Below are 17,268 nucleotides of genomic sequence, written 5' to 3'. Positions count from 1 at the left end.
CCTAGTCTCTAAAAGTCTGTAAGCACCTTTTCACTATCCTAAGTTTCTAGTGATACAGATGAGAAGTTCAGTGCAGTAGGAGTCTTTTTCCTTTGTAAACAATAACCTGTTGTTTCTGGAAGTTTGTGATTTTTTTTGTTTTTGCTTAGTATTTCACCATAATATGCTAAGGTATGTGTCTTTTTAAAGCGACCCTGCTGGGCACTTGATTAGCATTAAGACTTTTCTCAGTTCAAGGATATTGTATTGCTTTTCTTCTGTTTCTAGTCTCCTTATTTTGATCAACCTCTCCCATCCCTCACTCCTCCCCCCTCTCCCCAGCCTCTGGTAACTATTATTCTACTCTTAACTTACATGAGAGCAGCTGTTAAGAAACTGAAACCAAACCTAGAAAGGTGAAGTGTCTTGCCAAAAATCATGTAGCTAGTTATGAATAAACCTCAAGCAAGTAACTCGACTCTTTGAGCTAGACTTTTTTTGTATTAATATTGCTCCAGTGAGTGGGCCATTATGAATAATTTGAAAAGTTTTTAGTGAAATAGGAATTTTGGAAAGGGTTCATGGGAAGATGAACAATGAAGAGATAATAAAACCCATTACAATTAAAATGTGGCCAAAGCCAAGGATGTAGATCAGTGGTAGAGCACCTGCTTGGCATGCCTGAGGCCCTGAGTTTGATCCCCAGTATTGAAGGGAGGAAAAAAACAACAACAACAACAACAAAAAAACGAAAAACCTGGCCCATTCGGAAGACTGAAAAGTTCACAGGTCCCCTGGTATGCCAGATAATAAGCTACCTCAAAGCTCTAAAACTGAATAAAATGAGAAGGTTGCTTAAACACTCAAGGAACTAGATATTTAGTAGTCAGGTATTGGATAAGTGTGGTCATGCCCTGTTGTAAATATTGGAAAACATATAAATGGCATTTGAAGGCTGACTTGGAGACAGACATCATAAACCATGTCTTATCACTGGTCTGGTTTCTGTTTTGAGTTCCATCCTGAGACCTTTTTTCTGATGGGAACCACCTGTTCCTGGCTCTGTTGATCTTTGGATTTCCCCAGCTCTGCAGTACCTTTCAGTTTTGAAATGAAACCTACTTTAGGGTGAGGTCAGCTACCAAGAGGACTTTGACAGCTCACACCAGGTTGTTTTATTTTCCAGGGCTATCTGTATGTGTCTGTGTGAGCTGTGAGGCTCAGCAACTGTGATAGAGACTAATTGATGATGAATCAGCTATTGTGTAAGACCTGGGCAGTGTCATTTCTTTGGGTGACCAGGAAAACATGAGGAAGTATGTTGTGTTTTATCCACGGAAAGTTGAAAGTTAAGAGCACTGTCACCAGAGAGCTACCTGTGATCTCTCTGCCTTTGGTTTGCTTAAGAAGGAAAGGCTTTATCCCAGCTGCTTCTCTCTTCATTTGTAGAATCTACTCACCTCCGTTTTATTCAAGTCACTAGCCTCCTCCTGCTGCTGTAGCTATAGTAAGCCTTTATAGTGTGCTTCCTGGAATTACTTTGTGAAGTGACTCCTTTAGATACCCTTCCCTCCAACCTAGCTCTTCACAAAATGCAGCTTGTCTTACTCCCTTTGCTGTAAACCTGGTTTCTACCAGATTACAGCACTTCTTTTGGGATCTTTACAAATAGAACTAGCTCACCCTTTAATTCACCCTACAACTTTTGCCTGACTGTCCCAAGCCCCATTTCTGAGCACTTGGGAGCTGCTTATTTAGATCTTCAAACACCTTTTCCCCTTTAAGATTTCTACCCCCAACCCTTTCTATTATTTTATTTAGAGACAGAGTCTCTCAGAGTTACTTAGGGCCTTCCTAAATTGCTGAGGCTGGCTTTGAATTTGTGATCTTCCTGCCTTAGTCTCTTGAGCTACTGGGATTACAGGCATGCCACCAAACCCACTCTGATCCTTGTTCTTGAAGCTAACATCTACAGTCCTTTCTCCTGTGTTTGACTTTGGTGTCTGACCTCCCCTTCTGGGCCTGTGGCGCTACTTGGGGGATTGGTGGCCAGGGCTGACCTGGGGCCAATGATTCAGATAGAGTATGGAATTAGGGAGCTTGGTGTTAACATTTTCAGATTTGGGCAGATGGGAAGCTAAAAGATGTGAACATCAAGACTAGTGGAGTGTGGGAGGGACAGAAAAATTTAGTATCTGAAACAGAGGATATCTTTAATAGGCTTCCTCTTCTGCCCATTCTGTTTTAGAAAAAAAAAAATTAACTTAGAGAAAAAAAGAGTAATTGCTATTTGGGGTTGGGGGCGTGACTGAGTGGTAAATGGAGTTCTTGCCTAGCACTCAAGAGTCCCTGGGTTTAGTCAGTTGCAGTGGTGCATACCTGTAATCCCAGTTGCTTGGGAGGCTGAGGTGGGAGGATTACATGTTTGAGGCTAGCCTCTCCAATTTAGTAAGACCCTAATCAATTTAGCGAGACCCTGTCTCAAAAAGTAGAAGAGAAAAAAGGGCTGGAGATAATGCTCAGTGGTAAAATATCTCTGGGTTCAAGCAAAAAGGTCCAGGATTTGATCCCCAGCATTTTAAAAATAAGCAAACAAAAACACCAGAAACATATATACACATACACATATACACAAAGCATAATTTGCAGAGAATATGACAAATGATTTTTTTCCCATTTTTATTTTATTAAAAAAATTTTTTTCATACATAGGGTAATAATGTCTCATTCTACCATCCTCCCCATCCCCACCCCTCCCCTCACTCCCCTCTGCATAATTCAAAGTTCCTTCATTCTTCCCTACCCACCTCCCACTGTGGATCAGCATGCACTTATCAGAGAAAACATTTGGCCTTTGGTTTTTTGGGATTGGCTTGCAAATTATGTTTTTAAAAGGTCAAAACATTGTAAACATATGTACAATTTTTGTTTGTTTTGGTACTGGGGATTTAACCCAGGGACCCTTTACCACTAAGCTACATCCCCAGCCCTTTTTTTTTTTTTAAATTCATTTTTATTTAAACAAATGGGATACATCTTGTTTCTCTGTACATGAGGTAGAGGTATACCATTCGTGTAATCATACATTTACCTAGGGTAATAGTTTTTGATTCATTCTGTTATTTTTTTTCTCCCCCCCCCATCCCTCCCACCCTTCTTATCCCTCTATAGAGTCCCTCCTTCCTCCATTCTTTCCCCCTTCTCACCCCCTATATGTGTCATCATCCGCTTATCAGTAAGATCATTCATCCTTTGGTTTTTTGAGATTGGCTTATCTCACTTAGCCTGATATTCTCCAACTGCATTCATTTGCCTGCAAATGCCATAATTTTATTATACTTTATGGCTGAGTAATATTCCATGGTATGTATGTGTGTATATATATATACACACACACCACAGTTTCTTTATCCATTCGTCAATTGAAGGGTATCTAGGTTGGTTCCACAGTCTTGCTATTGTGAATTGAGCAGCTATGAACATTGTTGTGGCTGCATCTCTGTAGTATGCTGATTTTAAGTCCTTTGGGTATAGGCCAAGGAGTGGGATAGCTGGGTCAAACCCAGCCCTTTTAATTTTTTTATTTTGAGATGGGTCTCCTAAGTTGCTGAGGTTGGCCTTTTACTTGAGATCCTCCTGCTTCAGCCTACTGAGTTGCTAGGTTTATAGACCCCTGCTCATTGTGGCCAGCTATAGAAAATATTTTGGCTACTACTCCCCCCATTTCAATTATTTTTATAGTCCTTAGTGGTAACATGTTAGTGTTTTAGAATGAAACTTTCAGATTTTTTTCCTGTATGTTTATATCCATCTGTATGAAGTGTTTTTTTGTGACTTATTTACATGAATGTTATTACATTTTATGTATCATTCTGGTTTTTCCTTCTTTGGTTTAAGAATGTGCCTTGACAGTATTCCATGTTAGTATATAAAGATAGATATATCTCATTCTTTTTGGCTACTGTATAGAGTTTCATAGAGTGGATACTACTTTTTTTTGGTACCAGGGATTGAACCCAGGGACACTTAGCCACTGAGCCACATCCCCAGCCCTTTTTATTTTGAAACAGGGCCTTGCCAAGTTGCTGAGGCTGGCTTTGAACTCTCAATCCTCCTGCCTCAGCCTCCTGAGCTGCTGGGATTACAGGTGTGTGTCACCACACCTGGCAATACTGTTTTATTTAACTCTTCTGTTCAAAGACATAGGTATTTCTAGTTTTTTGTTATAAATGATTCTTATTTTAAATGTTGGTATTCTGCTGCTAGGCCTTTTCCACCCCCCTGTGCTTTTCCTTGTACTTAACTCTAAGTGATCTCAGCCTCTCTGACAGATTGTTACCATCTACACGTGGATGACCCCCAAATCTCCAGCCCAGATCTTTCTCCAGACCAGAATATCCAACTGCTCACGTGGAAAACTCCACTGGCATCTCTTGTATTCATGGCAAAATACAGTCCCTTACTTTGTCCCACTTGTTTCTCCAGTACACATTGTAAATAGCATGTAATGACTGAAGCCCAAAACCTAGTAGTGACTGGAGGCCCTTCCTTCTTTTCCACATCTGATGACCAGTCAGTCACTAGGACTTGTCTTCCTTACATTCTCAATATTTTTCTTTTCTTTTTCTTTTCTTTTTTTTCTTAGTACTAGGAATTGAACCCAGAGCCCTTTATTGCTGAACTATATCCCCAGCCCTATAAAAAATATTTTTATTAATTATTGATGGACTTTTACTTTTTATTTACTTATTTATATGTGGTGCTGAGAATTGAACCCAATGCCTCACACATGCTAGGCAAGCACTCCACCACTGAGCCACAACCCCAGCCCACCAGCCCTGTTTTTATTTTTTATTTTAATATAGAGCCTTGCTAAGTTGCCCAGGCTGGCCTCAAACTTGAAATGCTCCTGCCTCAGCCTCCCGAGTTGCTGGGATTGTAGCATGTGTCACTGCACCCAGCTCCTCAATGTTTTTATTTATTTATTTATTTATTTATTTATTTATTTATTATTGGTGCATTATAATCATACATAATAGTGGGATTCATTATGCCAGATTTGTACATGCATATAACATAATTTGTTCAGTCTCCTTCCTTTTCCCTTCCTTGATGGTTCTTGAATTTAGTCATTTTCCTTTTGCATTGCTACTACCCTGTACCTGGGTTTCCTAATTAAAAAGCAGTATGTGAGAATTCAAATGAATTAATGTATATAAAGTGTTAGCACAATAGACTGGTACCTACCAAGTACTATGTGAATGTTATTTGTTATCTTTTTCATGTTAGTTTATATAATCCCTTCTCAAATCTGCTTCCAGTATTGATTTTATCTTACCCCACCTCCATTCCATTTCTCACCCTGTAGTAATGTTTATAAAATGTAAGGATGATCATAGAGTCATTCCCCTGCTTAAAAATACTTTAGTGATGTTTCTGTTGGGCTTTTATGCATGTTATGTCCACCTAGAATGCTTTCCTATTTGATATTTGAAGGACTGGCTTCCTTTTATTGAGATACTTGTTTTTAAGATAGATGCTGATGGCACATGCCTGTAATCCCTGTGATTTAGGAGGTTGAAGCAGGAGGGTCATAAGTTCAGTGTAGGAAGATCATTATCTCAGGTAGGGAGATTGGCTGAAGACAGAATAACTGAGAGTGGAACAAAATTGTAAGCAAGGTGAGAAGCAAAGCTGAAACAGAAAGCTGAATCATTAGGTCAGAAACCTAGAGAATCAGGATAGTGTAAGCAGGGACAGGGCAAGCAGTTCAGGATTGGGTCATAAATGAACTTGTAGATTACTTAAATCATCTTTTAGTAGTCTTACCTTTTTCATCTGAAAAAAGCTTTTGGATTAAGGTTTACATACAGGTGTTTGAAATTACATATTCTTTTCTTTGTATTTTATTTGCTATTTACTTTAAAATCAAATCCTACTTTACCTTTCCCACCTCACATTCTGCTTCCAGATTCTGCCATGCTTTCCTTTATCAGGTTCAACTAGTTCCGAAATAAGTTTCCAGTATGAAAGCCTAAAGCAGTCCCTGAGTTCCCTTCAGGTAGGATGAAGGGGGGCGCACTCCTCGGGCCATCTCTGTCCACTGAACCATACATAGGAGCTCACCTCAGTAACCTCAGGAGTTCAAGACTCTGTTGAGACTGAATCTGTAAATGCCCTCTGAATTTTGGGGAGGGGCATAAGAATATAGACTATAGGGTGGAATTCTGTCAGTGAGGCATAGTAAGAGGTAGTAGACTGGATAGGGTAGATGGCAGGATCTAAGGGTGTGAAGTGGATTTCAAAGTTTTTGACCTGGAATGGGTCCTCATGTTTGGAAGTGTTTGGGGCTCTGATGTACCAAGTAGAGAGTCATTAGTAGTTTTAGTCCTTAGCCCTTAGAGGTGTTCTGTGTGTGTTCCTAGAACCTGGAGCTCTTCTGCATGCTGAGAGGGAATTATGAGAGTAGAAACATTACTTACTGAGAGTAGAAGGGTTTTTTTTTGGTACCAGAGATTGAACCTAGGGGTGCTTAACTACTGAACCACATCCCCAGTACTTTTTATTTTTTGAAGTAGGGTCTCGCCTTGCTAAGTTGCTCAGACTGGCCTTGAACTTACGATCTTCCTACCTCAGCCTCTCCAGTCACTGGAATTACAGGCATACACCACCACACCCAGTGAAACAGTTTCTCTTTTGAAGGTTGGATGAGTGGTTTTGTGTAAAGATTGTATAGTCTATGACCGTCATCTGGCCTGTGTAAGGCAAGACATCTGCACTCCCCTCCTAGGGCTCTGTGGGGAAAACTAAGCTACGAGTAAGCCATCGTGACCATTGTTAGTGATTTCCCCAGGTGTTCCCAGTCTTTGCTTACTCCTCTGTTCTAAGCTCCAGGCTCTGATATTCTGCCTTCTCTTTTATGGTTTGAGACCTTCAAATTGCATATTCATTCTGAATTCTCTTTCTAGATTATTCACCCTGTGCCCAGCTTGACTTTGCCCCTATATCATTCCCTAATTTTGATACTGCTAACAGCTTCAAGTAAAGGTCTTCCCCATTAATCCTGTTCTTAGAGCTATTGTTTTGAAACTTCAGTGCATTGAAATAAATTACCCATGAAGGCAAGTGGGAGTCTGGGTACTTGTTTAAAACACAGATTCCTGTTTTCTTAGATATTCTGATTCTTTAGGTGTGGAATGATGACTAGGAATCTGTAGTTCAGTCATCCTCCCAGGTGATTCTGATACTAGTCATCATCTGTAGATTATACCTGAAGAAACTCTTGACAGAGGTCTCTGCCAGCTCCTCATCCCTAAAGGAGCAAGAAGAGGATTTGAATTCTTTATTTGTGTTTTAAGATCCTAGGAACCTTAGACTTGTTGCATGTCATGCAATGAGGACAGTGTCTTATGTTCCGGCCCACCACCTCCTATGAGAGTGCCAGAACATACGACACTGTAGGAGCAGAGCCCATATGAGGTGGAAGACTTTAATATCTTTCCCAGTTAGAGATCAGTACCTTTGGAGTTTATAGAGGACTTTGGCATTGGACTCAGAGAAAGCAGGTTAATGTAGACCCTAAGGCTGCCAGTCACACTTCAGATTTGCCTCTGGGGTTCTTCTCATCTTTGTTTACATTGATCCTGCTCTTATATTGGCCTTCCTTATCTAATCTCCAAGCTGCCCTCACTCTCCATTATGGTCATCTTCCATACTGCTTCTGTTCCACCTTCTGTGAACAACTTGATCTTATCTTTCTCCTTTAAAAATCCTCTGTTGCATCCCTATTACCTATGTAGTGAAGTCCAAATGTTTCAGGTTGAAATAAACAGTCAAGCACAATTTGGTCCAAATTGTCACCCATGAGATCTGAAATATCTTGTTTCTCAAATCTCCTCCCAGGCTACACTCCTCCTTCCTTACTGTAGGCACCGTCACTTGCTCACAGTTGCTTGATCGTTTTTCCAACTGTCTCTGGCCTCAAGGCCTTTGCAGTACCATATGGCCTCTGCCTGGAATACTTTTTACCTTGTTCTTGATCTCATTAACTATCCTTAGCTTAATGGGTCAACTAGTATTAGTGTTTGTATGGAAAAAGAGGGGCAACTCTATATACCTATATAATCTCGTCTTAGAGGTCTTTACTGGCCACTGTGTATAAAGAAACTGCCTTAGGCCCTCATTGGCTTCAGTCAGAACACTTAATGCTATTTACCTGTTTGTCTTTTTCTCCTTTTAAATTATAAGTTCCATGAGGGCAAGGATCTTCTTGTTCATGATTGTATTTTCAGTGCCTGTTGCATAAAGACACTCAAAAAGTCCTTGTTGACTAATCCACGTTTTTGTCTTATTAGTATCTATTTTGCTGCATTGTGGCTCTGCATAACTCTTGCCCTTTGCACAAGCTGTTGCCTCTGCCAGAAACCCTTTTTCTTATTATCTTGTCAGATTGCTTCTTGTCCTCTGTTTCTCTAAGCATTTCTTTGACCTTCCCAGGTTGTGCTGGTTCAATAGAGACAGTACTTTGTTCCTCTTGAATAGGCCTTATCACCCTGTGTTGTGATTTCACCTATGCAAAAGATAGTGGTATTGCCTGTTTTACAGGTTACTGACTAGATGCTCTAAGAGATTAATTAACTTGAAAATAGGAGAAGTGATATTTTAACCCTGATGTCTCTGGGAAGCCCTCATTCTGCTTCACTATGCTCCCTCCAAAAAAAAGTTAGCAGCTCAGAGACACTGAAGTCAAAGGGGTGCTTTTTTCTTTTTATTATTATTTAGGTAATAAAACTTATGTGTGCTCTTTAAAATATCCTTAGAGTTAAACACAGTAAAATGAATACTATTGACAAGCCATTAGTAGGGAAGATAGAAAAAAAGGGTGATTGTAGTGTTCAGAGGATGTGTATTTCATGTTTTTCCTTGACATATCTTTGGTTACCTTTTTTTTTTTTTGGTACTGGGATTGAATCAGGGTTGCTTTAGCATTGAGCTGCAACCCCAGCCCTTTTTATTTTTTTATTTTGAGACAGAGTCTTTCTAAGTTGCTGAGGCTGGCCTCGAACTTGTGATCTTCCTGCCTCATCCTCCTGAGTTACTGGAATTACAGATGTGCACAACTGCACCCAGCTCTCCTTAGTGTCATCTTGTGACTCTGAGAAAGCCAACATACAACTTGGTTGAAATGATGTGGAACACTATTAAATTCAAACCAAAGCGGTTGTCAATAATTAACTCATGGTTTCTTAGAGGATATATAAAGAGTGACATCTGAACATTTTTTGTTGAGGGGAACAGTGTGCAGAGCCAAGAGTATATTTTGCTTAAAAATATATCTTATGGGCTGGGAGTGTAACTTAGTGGTAGAGTGCTTGCCTGGCATGTGTGAGGCATGTTCAGTCCTCAGTACCATCACCAAAACAACAGCGGCAACAACAACAGTAGCAACAAAACATTGATAAGGAACTAGTTGAGTAAATTATAGTGGATGTGTTAGCTTTTGGTTGCTGTGACAAAATACTTGAGAAAATCAATTTAAATAAAGGTGATTTATTTTGGCTTATGGTTTCAGGGGTTTCTGTCCATGTTTGACTGACTCCATTGTTTCTGGACCTGTGGTGAAGTGGTACATCATGATGAGGAGGATGTGATGGAACTTAGCTGCTCACCTCATGGTAACCAGGAAGCAGAGAGGGAAAGGGGCTAGGGGGAAGATGTAGTCTCTAAGGGCATGCCCTTAAGGACCCTGAACCAACTAGGTTCTACCTCCTGCTGTTTCTGCCCCTTCCCAATAGTCTATTTAGCTATGAATCCCTCAATGAATGAATTAATTGATGAGGTCAGAGGCCCCATGATCCAGTCAGTTCCCATAATCTCCAGTTTTGAACATTGCTTCTTAGGGACCAAGTTTTCAACACATGAAGTGTTGGGCATTCCATATCCAATCCATAACAGTGGATATTACGCAGTTGTTGAAAAGAATGATACAAATACATAGTGGTATGGAACAATCTCTAAGACTTATTATTAAGAGAAAACTAAAGAGAGGTACAGAATAGTGTGCTAGTATTAGTATTTATATGAAAAAAGAGGGCAACTCTGTATACCTGTAATATGCCCAGACCAAAACAGGGGGGGGGGGAGTTTTGATTGTATTTGAAACTGAAGATACCTGTGTACATCAGGATATCACACCATTTGTTTTGCTTTTCCTACCATTTGTTTTATTAGCATCTTTATTCTTCCTGTTCCATTTCTTCCTGTTCCATGCAGAAGTCTTGGACACCATCACCCCACCCCTACTTTTGTGGTATTGGGGATTGAACCCAGGGCCTTACACATGCTAGACAAGTGATCTATTACTGAGCCTTATCCTCAGTCCTTTTTGAATTGGATTGGATTGAATTGAATTTATTTATTTTGGTACTGGGCATTGAACCCAGGGGTACTTAACCATTGAGCCACATCCCCAGCCCTTTTTATTTTTTATTTTGAGACAAGATTTCACTAAGTTGCTTAGGGTTTTTCTAAGTTGTTGAGACTGACCTTGAACTTGATATCCTCCTGCCTTAGCCTCTCAAGTCAACTGACCTTGAACCTGATATCTTCTAGCCTTAGCCTCCCAAGTCACTGGGATTACAGGTGTGCATAAACCACACACCTGGCTAGGAGCACCCCTTTTTTAAAAAAAGTGTATGTGTGTTGGTTTTGTTTTCCCAAATGGAGTAAGTTCTCAAAGGAAGAAGGCATCTCTTAAGATTTTATCCTTTAGTGAGTAGCATAAGATTTGCTCACTAAGCATTCAACAAAGATGAGAGAGACAGACTCTGCTATGAAAGAAGTGATTGGTTTTGCTCTGACTCAACTTGCTTACTTCACTAGGAGGGTGTTTCTTCTCGTTGGCAGACTAAGTGTGTTGGGGGATTGGGGAGTGGGGCAAGAGACGGAGAGGGAGGAGAAAGGGGTTGGAGAGAGGAAAGAGAGAGAGGAAGAAAAAGAAAATGAATTTGTGAATGTTCCCTACTGAAAGCCTAGAAAAGGAACAGAGGTCAGATTGAGGCCTAAAGGCTATGGTCTATATTATGTAGTGAGACTTCGGTATTATAACCCTAGGAGAACCTCAAATTTCTATACTCTTCCTAATATCAGGCCTGGGTATTTAATGATTAGCAGGGCAGCTGGACTTGAATGTGCCTTTAACTTCTTAAATTCAATAGCACATAGTAGGAATATGATAAAAGTAATTATGATAAATAGTGATTTTTGCCATTTTAGGCAGTAGTATGTGAAAATACTTATGAGGCATGGCATGTAATAGTTGCCTAAGGAGGTGATGGAGACTGTGGGAGAAATATTTGGAAAAGTTGAATCGTGCCCTAAACTCCCACCTCCGCTCATGTCCATTCCCCAGCCTAAGCCAAAGATCCAGGGACAGCAACATGAATTCTCCCTCTGGGAAGTTGCTAGTTTCTTATTTGTAGCTTTTTATGCAGGCAAGAAGTATAATCTTTTATCACATATCTGGGAACAGATATATTTGGACTCTCCACCAGGTTACTCAAACTGCACCCTAGAATGAAAGTATTCATTCAAACTGGCATGTCACCATAGGTGCTTTTCTGATAAGGACTTAGTCTTAAGATTCCTAGTGGAGAAGTTTGTGCATTTCTAGGGTAGCCTTGGCAAGTCAGTAGGTTTGTGTGTGTGTGTGTGTGGTGGGGACGACAAGTTAACTTCGCCAAGATAGCTCATGGGTACAAGCATGCAGGATGGGACAAGATAGGGCCAAAAGAGCTCCAATCTTTCATTTCCACTCCTAGAAAGATTCAGGCCTGGTGTGACCTCCTGCTACCGTACCTTCATTCTTCTTGTATCCCCTTTTCACCCTATCAGAGGCCTGGAAAGAGGAGGGAAAGAATGAGGGAGGATGGGGAAAGTTAAAGAACTTGAGAGGGTGTGGGGATTTGCTGTCCTTAAATTCTTTTTGGAGCAAAGTGTGGGGAAGAGGCTGAGTTAGTGGGTGGGAAAACATACACACTACCTGGCCACTACCACTTGCCTGGCACTCAACCCGAACCCTTGTTTGGTACCCATCTTTTATGTGCTGTTCTTCTCTCGCAGTTAGAGTTTAAACACGTACATGTGTAATTTTTTTTTTTTTTTTTTTTTTTTTTTGTATTGGGGATTGAACCTATGGGCGCTTTACCACTGAGTTACACCCCCTAGGTCTCACTGAGTTCCCTAGTGCCTCACTTTTGCCGAGGCTGGCTTTGAACTCACAATCCTTCTGCCTTAGCCTCAGCTGCTGGGATTACACTGTGCCTGTCCCCAACCTTTTTTCTAAGACAGATCCTCAAAGTTGCTTAGGGCCTCAGCCCAAGCTGAGCCACTGGAAGGAAAAAAAAAAATAAATAAATATATATAAATGTCCGCCAGTAGCACATGATTTTCCATAGTTTTAACAACACTGGACATTGTGTGTGTGTGTGTGTGTGTGTGTGTGTGTGTGTGTGTTTGGTTGTTTGTTCTTTTTGGTATGGGGAATTGAACCCAGGGGTGCTTAAACCACTGAGCCACATTCCCAGCTCTTTTTCATATTTTATTTTGAAACAGGGTCTTGAAAGTTGCTTAGGGCCTCACTAAGTTGCTGAGCCTGACTTGAACTCACTATCCGCCTGCCTCAATCCCCTGAACTGCTGGGATTATAGGTGTGCACCACTGTACCCGGCTGGCATTGTGTTTTTTGTCTTATCCATCTCATAGGTGATATGTCTTATCCATCCAACAGGTCACATGATAGTTCAGAGTTAAGACTATGTCTTTGAACTAGCCTCTTCGGACCTGAATTTTGACTCAACCACTTGTTGTGTGACGTTAGGCAAGTCATTTACCTTTCTGCATCTCTCAATTTCATCTTTGGTAAAGTAGGGATAATAATAGCACCTATTTTAAAGGATTATTATTGTAAGGAATAAATTAGTTAATTCAGTTAAAATGCTTAAGTTAACAACTGAGACAATACTCAGTATGATTTAATTTGTATTTCTTGGAATATAAAAGATTGAACATCTTTACAAGTGTATTTCAGACTTCTGTATTTCTCTCTTTGGATTGCTTATTCATGTCCTTTGCACATTTTTTCTTTATTTCTGTTTTATTTATTTATTTTTCCCCAGTGCAGGTGGTAGAACCCAAGGTAGTAAACCTGTTTTGTTTTGTCTTTGTCTTCATCATCTCTTTTCAGAACTCTAGTTCTATTCTTTAACTCAAGATGGAGGGAAGGTTATTCTTATATAACAGAGCACCCACATATCCTGTCGGCAGCTGCAGCCTGACAGAAACAATGACGAAGGGTGGTTAACCTTTACATAGAACACATACTGGCATAGTCCTGAGCACCTGACACACATAAACCCCCCATTATGAGGTCTGTGCTCTGTTAGGTCCATCCCCCCCAAATTCATATACACATCCAGAACCTGTGAATGTGATCTTATTTGGAAATAGGATTTTTGCAGATGTAATCAAGTTCAGATGATCCTATTGGCAGATCCTAACCCAGTAACTTTCTAAGGAGAGAGAGATACAGATAGTCACCTGACAGTGGAGGCAGAGATTAGAGTTATGCTACAGCAAGCTTAGGAATGGCTTTGCACTCCAGGGATTGCCAGCAACCACCAGAAACTAGAGACTTCAAGGAAGAACTCTTCCTTAGAGATTTCAGAGGGAGCATGGGCCTGCTGACACCTTAATTTCAGACTTGTAGCCTCCAGAACTGTCAGATAATAAATTTGTGTTTTAAGCCAAATGAATTTGGCAGTTTGTTGTAGCAGTCCTATAAAAACTGATACATGCTGTAACCATCATCTCTGTGTTCAAGTAAAAAAAATGAAGCACAAAGAGGTAAGATACTTTAGGTACTTCTGTAGGTACTGCTGTGCTGGCAGAGCACTGATTCTCTGGCTCCTGCTGATGCTCTTGTTGTCTTTGCACCTTCCCCATACCCACCAGCTTCTGGCAGTACGAGAACTTAGTTCCTAAAATGTCTCCTTGTCTAACCTCTCAGGCCATAACCTGTCCCTGATTCTTGCCCACTTCATACTGTAGTGCAGAAGAGACTTCTGATGGCATCCTGTCCATTAAAGTAGGTCTCCTCTTCACAGCTTTCCTTTTTTTTTTTTTTTTTTTTTCCTTTTTCTTGCAGTGTCAGAGAGCTATGGTGACAAGCTCGGGGGTGTCCCCCAGCTGCTTCTGGTCATCATTTTTATGCTTCCCGCTTTTGGCCTGTTGTATCTTTTAGAATTTCTGTTCTGTTAGCTCAGATCTTGTGTTTTTATTTAAAGCTTCAGGATCTCATACACAACTTTCCGTTTATGACTGTGAGCAGAAAAGGGGCAACTTTATGGCTGCACCGGCTGTGAGGGCATCGGTTGTCATGTTGAGGAGCTCAGTTCATCACAGTGGTTCTCTCCCTTGCACAAACGAAGTGAGGGGAGGAAGGCATTCTCTGAACCAGCTCATCTTCTTGAATAGTTCCTTGTCTGCTTATGGACTCTTCTGTTGCCATCTCATTGCTGACTGTGGACTCTTTCCTGTTTTCCAGTATAGACCTTTGGCTGTGGATCCTGCTCTTATTTTCAACTTCTCTCACTAGACTGTGAGCTCCAGGAACATGGGAACCACATCTGTTTAGTTTGTTACTCAGGACTGAGCAAAGGCCTGTCACTTACTAGCCCCTCAAGTGTTTGCTGAATGAAGAAATGGATATTGACCTTAAAGCTTCAGACTCTTGGTTTTTCTTGCCTCTTTCTGAAGCCAAGGGCCAAATTAAGAACTTTAAGCGGTAGAAAGATTATGATAGTCCTCATACTTTCAGCCAGTAGTATGTATATCAAAAATAGTATTGAAAGCAAAAAAATGTAAGGAAATACAGCAAAATTCTGATTTTTATTGTGGTGTCTGTATTGAGAAATATAAAATAATTAAAAATATTTGTTGTCATAGTCTCTGCCAGTTCCCTAAGCACATAATGTTGGACAATACTACCTGGACCAGTCCCTCCCTCACCTAGACTTCACTTCCAGTTCCTCTTTATATCACCTGCTGAAGCTGCCAGCCAGCTTTTTCTACCCCTAAGAGATGTCTGGCTCCTGAGAACCCAGGCTGGTTGGTACTCCTGGCTCCCTAGGGGCTTTCCAGGAAAATCAAGTTGAATATACACACTGCTAAAGAATACCTGGTAATGAGAATTCCTATGCTGAATGGTGATTTATACTGAGCATAGCACATTGTGCCAGGTGATTGTACTCAGGCTGATTTTAGCCATCGTAATCTGCTTCTGTGATCCTGTCTATTGAAAGTCTAGAAATGAAATTACCCTGTGATTCTTTTTTATGGCTCACTGAGTGAGATATTAAGATGCAGGTCCATTCTGTTTCCTGTGTTAATCTGGGCCTCATTGAGACCATTTTGAAAGAAAAATGCGATGCTGGAAATGGGACCCAGACCTCCCACAGACTGTTCCAAGGTTCTGACCATAGTCAAATTCTATTGCTTGATTCCAAAGCGTTTAAAATAGTGTTGGAAACCTCCTAGGGAAAAAAGTACCACTGTAACTTCCTGGCTGAGGAAGTGGTGTGTGCTGGCTACAGCAGGAGGGGTAGCCAAGGCTCCCAAGTTCTATTCTGGACCTGTTGCTGATTTGAGGTGTGACAGCAATCTGAGCTGACATTCTGTAGCTCTGATTTCTCATCTTCATCTCGGAGAGTAATGGAGGCTGTGCTCCCAAGGAAAGAGGTTACACTGTGGTCTTTTTATCCTGGAGAACCTCACCATTAACTTTGGTTTGTTTGAATTTCTAGGTTCCTTTTTAAAATACTGAAACACCACCACAGAGTTAATATAGGAACTCAACAATACTGTTTACACTATACTTGAATTCATTTCATCATATTGCTTTCCTTTTAACAGTGTGATTAGGTCAGCTCTCATAAGGGATGGGATCTTGGGAACTTTAATAGGGATTAGGAAAAGAAAGGAAGGTTTGTGTGGGGAACACTTTATGGCCTTGGACAGCCAGAGAATATATCTTGAGGGCACTAGGTGCATAATGAACTAAATGGGGAAAAACAGACACTCATTCCTTGAAAGTCAAGCATGTATTAGATATTTTTTCATATATTTTCTTTAATAAAACATCATCCTCATTTTTGCACATAGGTAAGTTGAACATTGAAGTTATGTAACTTGCTCATGATCACACAGCTAATAAAAGGCTGAGCTAGGTTTATTTCTTGGGTCTGTTCAGCTCCAGAGTCCATGCTACTTTCTTGAGCTTTTCTGTCTCTAGTGAGATTTAGGAAAGGAGAATGGGGAAAGACAGAAGATACCATCTTTCTCTACCTCACAATTTTGCTTGGAGTGACTCGTTTAGCCAGAGCATCCTGTTTATCAAATACTAGGTTCTATATATAGAAATGTTGCAACAACATATATGGGAATGATACCAATTGGCTGTAGGGGAGGATTAAAAAAGCCTTTGTTCCTTACCTCTACATCTTCAGTGGTAGCCCACAAGTGTCAAAATAACCATGGGTAACTGGTTTACTGCTTAAGTGGCTCCATCCTGTCCTCCACATGAAATCTGATGTGTCCTAAGGAGTAAGCTATGATGGGTAAGAGGTGAGGGTGTGGTATGCTTCACTGCATGTGCTGGAGCTGGGGACACCTGTTGTGTGACTGTTAGAGTGAATTAGTACTGAGTAAATAAGAGGTGTCTCTCTTTTGCCTTTCTAAGGGAGACCAGATGGCAGCAAGTACTGGCACAGATCCAGGGGATCCTGTTCTCTGGGCTAGCAGAAGACACAGCTTGAGGGTGTCAGGTGATAGAATAAAAAGTCTGGTCTGTTAAGTGGTAGGGGGCACCAAGAATGTGTTCTACCCCTCAAAGACTTGCCGCAGCTGTTCGCTGTTGCTTGGAATTCCACAACTGAAATTTTTTTCTCCTTGATTTAAATCTTTGAGACCCTGTTGAATAGTGGTAGAGAGTGTGCTTAGCACGTGCAAGGCCCTGGGGGTTTCCGTCCCCAGCAAACACACACACACCTCCAGAAAGGGATTTAATGATGAAGCATCTCAGTCGTGTAAGTGGAAGTGTGAAGGAGTTTGTAAACTGATTTCTGAGAACTAGACTAAGGAAGGAGTAGAGAAGAGAGGACACTGCACACCTAGTTTTAGGGACAGAAAAGGGACACAATGAGATTGAGATAAAGGCACTGAAAAGAGAAACTG

At 40.8% G+C, this 17,268-nt stretch overlaps 1 long non-coding RNA gene across 3 annotated transcripts in view; it reads left to right on the top strand.

Moving 5' to 3' along the window:
• LOC306644200 overlaps positions 1-17,268 on the top strand; it is a 47,414-nt gene that overhangs the window by 14,184 nt on the left and 15,962 nt on the right. The gene's annotated exons all lie outside the window — the stretch shown is intronic.

This window comes from Sciurus vulgaris (assembly GCF_902686455.1).
Source record: "Sciurus vulgaris genome assembly, chromosome: 14".
NCBI lineage: Eukaryota > Metazoa > Chordata > Mammalia > Rodentia > Sciuridae > Sciurus > Sciurus vulgaris.
This window is presented reverse-complemented; position numbering and strand designations above follow the sequence as displayed.